The sequence below is a fragment of the Odocoileus virginianus genome, chromosome 34 (assembly GCF_023699985.2).
Source record: "Odocoileus virginianus isolate 20LAN1187 ecotype Illinois chromosome 34, Ovbor_1.2, whole genome shotgun sequence".
Lineage (NCBI taxonomy): Eukaryota > Metazoa > Chordata > Mammalia > Artiodactyla > Cervidae > Odocoileus > Odocoileus virginianus.
The window spans coordinates 8,009,375-8,013,386 of NC_069707.1; positions in this window are offsets into that span (position 1 = coordinate 8,009,375).

A 4,012-nucleotide genomic window follows, 5' to 3' on the forward strand; every position below is an offset into this window, starting at 1 on the left:
TGCCCTGGGTCTTTGTTGCTGCACACAGGCTTTCTCTAGTTGTGGCGAGCAGGGCTACTCTTCCTTGTGGTGCCTGGGCTTCTCATTGCAGGGGCTTCTCTAGTTGCACACCACAGGCTCTAGGTGCACAGGCTTCAGTAGTTGTGGCTTGCACACCCTAGAGTGGGGACTCAGTAGTTGTGATGCATGAGCTTAGTTGCTCCACAGCATGTGGAATCTTGCTGGACCAGGGATCAAACCCATGCTCCCTGCATTGGCAAGCAGATTCTTATCTACTGTACCACCAGGGAAGTCCTTTGAAGATCTTAATGTTCAGCGAGGGGTAGAGGTTATGAAATGCATGTCCCATGACCTCTCTGTAACCTGTACACCACTAACAAAGCCAACACCTTGTAGTTTCTGCAGTGTTGAGATGCTAGTGGATCAGAGGTTAGGAATGAACAAGAGTCCTCTCCCTTTTCCTCCCCTCCCGCCTCCCCTGCAACTTTACCCTCAGGGCACCCTTGTTCTCTGCAGCACCTGGGCAGCCCCACATTGACCCACTGACTAGTTATCTGTCACTGTCATTTCAAAACGCTTGTGTTGTTGATGTTAAGCAGATATTTGCACACACTGTTTAGGATAATGGCAAAGATTCATCCTGGAATCTGTTGACTCACCTGAATTGGGTGAGCAAAGCTTTTTGAGACTGGAAAAGGGGGCCCCAGGAATATAGGAGGTTTTTGGAAGAAGGCCATCCTGTTTAGTTGACCACTGCTCAAAGGATGCTTTCTGGAAAGCAGGGTGCTGGGAAGAGCTCATTTAGTGCTTGAAATTTATTTGCATGAGTAACACAAAATCCAGAGACACTGACTTTTATTATGTAGTAATCAAGTATCAGTTGGACTATAAAGAAAGTTGAGCACCGAAGAATTGATGCTTTTGGACTGTGGTGTTGGAAAAGACTCTTGGGATTTGCTTGGACTACAGGAAGATCCAACCAATCCATCCTAAAGGAGATCAGTCCTGGGTGTTAATTGGAAGGACTGATGTTGAAGCTGAAACTCCAATACTTTGGCCACCTGATGCGAAGAGCTGACTGATCTGAAAAGCCCCTGATGCTGGGAAAGATTGAGGGCAGGAGGAGAAGGGGATGACAGAGGATGAGATGGTTGGATGGCATCACTGACTCGATGGACATGGGTTTGGGTGGACTCTGGGAGTTGGTGATGGCCAGGGAGGCCTCGCCTGCTGTGGTTCATGGGGTCACAAAGAGTCAGACACGACTGAGCAACAACTGAACTAAACTGAATCAAGCATCTATTTAATTAATTAATTTTGTTGTATCTGCTGGCTGGCTTTGCAGAGCTGTGAAGGTTGGGGAGGGACTTCAGTGGTGGGGGGCTGATTTGAAGGTCTTTAAAGGTGAAGAGGAAGTGGGACTGGTTAGAACCATTTGTTGTCTCACTGCCCTGGGACCACTGTGGTTTGGAGTCTCCCTGCCACAGCTTTTGTATCGGGCCACCCTGCTCCCACCCTCCTCTTTGTGGAATATTTTGCTTTACTTCCTTTATCAAAATTGTTTCCATCCTTTTTGGTCCCTTCCTTCCAGGGCTTTTTCTGTTCTCTAATGAGTTAATCTGTGATAAATGAAGTGTGAGTGGTTCAGTGAATAATCTGCTCTGCCCCCCCTGCCAAATGTATTTTAAGGGAGGCTCAGAGGACTCCCTCTAAAGTACTGACTTCGGTCAGTACTAAGGGATAGCCCTTCTCAGACAGATGTAGAAGAATTTGTAGTGGGAGCATGGCTGGTGGTGGTAACTGTGGGGAGTGCCTAAAATCACACCCCATATTTGGCCACACACAGTGGTTGACGGGGAGAAGAGGCTCTGGAGATGGGTTCATACAGCCAACGGGCCTCCTGGTCCTGGAATTTAGACCTGGCCGTCCTCACCGTATGCTTCAACCACGTGCTGACCTCCGCGGGGGCTGCAGCCCTGGGCTCTGAGGAATCCCCCTGGGGTCCTGATGCGGTGTGAGGGGAGCGGCACATCGCCAGCAACGTGAGGAGGCCTTTCCCTCCCCCGCCGGCCCGTCTCATCAGGTGTGTGAGTGCAGAGGCTTCTCCAAGGGGCTTCCCCAACGGTGTCCAGCCCCAGGCCCAGAGAAGCCTTCAGCGGCAGGACAGGTAGCAGGGGTCGAGTGTGGCCACACGCTGGGTGGTTGGGTCTGGTAAAACAAGGGCCTTCCTTCTCACTGGGAGAAAAAAGAAAAAACATAAGGAGAATACTAAAGTACCACAGAAAACCCAGCAGTTTTTGTTTCTATGAAAAACCAACCAACCAACCCACTGTGGTAACTCCTTGCTGGACTTGCTGTTGAAGGTGGATAAACCCTAACTGCCCTTAGTCATGGTTTCCTGTAAGTGTCCTGTGAGTTCCTCAGGTCAGGTCCTCAGCCCACCAGGTTCTCTGGGTTCTCTTAATCCTGCCCTGTTCTTCCCTGCGGTGGGAGGACAAGTTTTTTACATTATGGTTCGTGATGCTCTTTGACTTGATTATTAAAACTGCTCTTCAGTCCCTGAGTATCTATAGAGATTCCCTGATCATCCACCACGCTCCTCACTCTGCTGGGGGTCCTTCTATCCATCACCCTTTCACACCCCGAATCTTGTCTGCAAGATGAGAAACATTTTAAATATCCTAAGATGTCATAGATACAAAATCATGTTCCCTGTAGATTAGGTTAGAAGCTAGAAAAAAAGGAAATTTCAAAATGACTTTTCATACTCACCCCCTCTGCCCCCACCACAATTCACTTGGAGATCAGGTAAAATGTGAACTTGGAAGTGGCAACCCCTGATGAACCAAAATGACAAATCTAGACAGCTTATTAAAAAGTAGAGACATTACTTTACCGACAAAGGTCCATCCAGTCAAAGCTATGGCTTTTCCAGTAGTCATGTAAGGATGTGAGAGTTGGACCATAAAGAAAGTTGAGCACCAAAGAATTGATGCTTTTGAACTGTGGTGTTGGAGAAGACTCTTGAGAGTCCCTTGGACTGCAAGGTGATCCAAACAGTCCATCCTAAAGGAAATCAGTCCTGAATATTCATTGGAAAGACGGATGTTGAAGCTGAAATTCCAATACTTTGGCCACCTGATGCAAAGAACTGACTCATTTGAAAAGACCCTGATGCTGGGAAAGATTGAAGGCAAAAGGAGAAGGGGGCAACAGAGGATGAGATGGTTGGATGACATCCTGGAATCAATGGACATAAGTTCAAACAAACTCTGGGAGATAGTGAAGGACAGAGGAGCCTGGCATGCTGCAATCCATGGGGTCACAAAGAGTCAGGCACAAGTTAGCAACCAAATAACAACAGCAGATTCAAAAAGATCATGTCACCCCTTTAAGTGAAAGGTACTTGAGCAACTGAGTCATCACAATGAGAGCCTGTCGACTCTCTGATTTAGAGCCTGGATAAGAAGAAGTGCTGACCTGAGATCCTGCACATGGGGTGTCTCCCGAACCACGGGGAGCTTAGTGCAAATACACTGAAACATTTTTACTTCCTTTTAAGAGGATGAACCATACATCTCTGGGTGTTGTCACAGATTTCCTGTGTGAAGGATTCTCTCAAGCGTTTCAATCAGAAAATGTTTCTATTGGGACCAGAAAAACAAATGAAAAGCATGACCCTCCCACCTGGGATGAGAGCAAGTCTCTGCCGCCAGCTCCAGTGGACACGCAGGAGCCGAGGTGCCGAGGCCAACAGTGACCTCAGCTCTGCTCCTCAGGCTCCCAGCCCGGGTCACAGGGCCTCAGGGCTTTGACCCTGACCCTCGATTCAGCCCCAAATCCCAAGGTTCCCCATCCCAGCATCTAAAGAGGTCAGAGGTGGAAACTTGATTGACTCACCGTGGGACTTTCCAAGTGGGAAGCCAGGCTCTTCTTCCCGTATATTACAATAATAAAAAATAATCACTGCTGCTATTGAATTTTTATGCTAACCGCACCAGGTCCAGACATC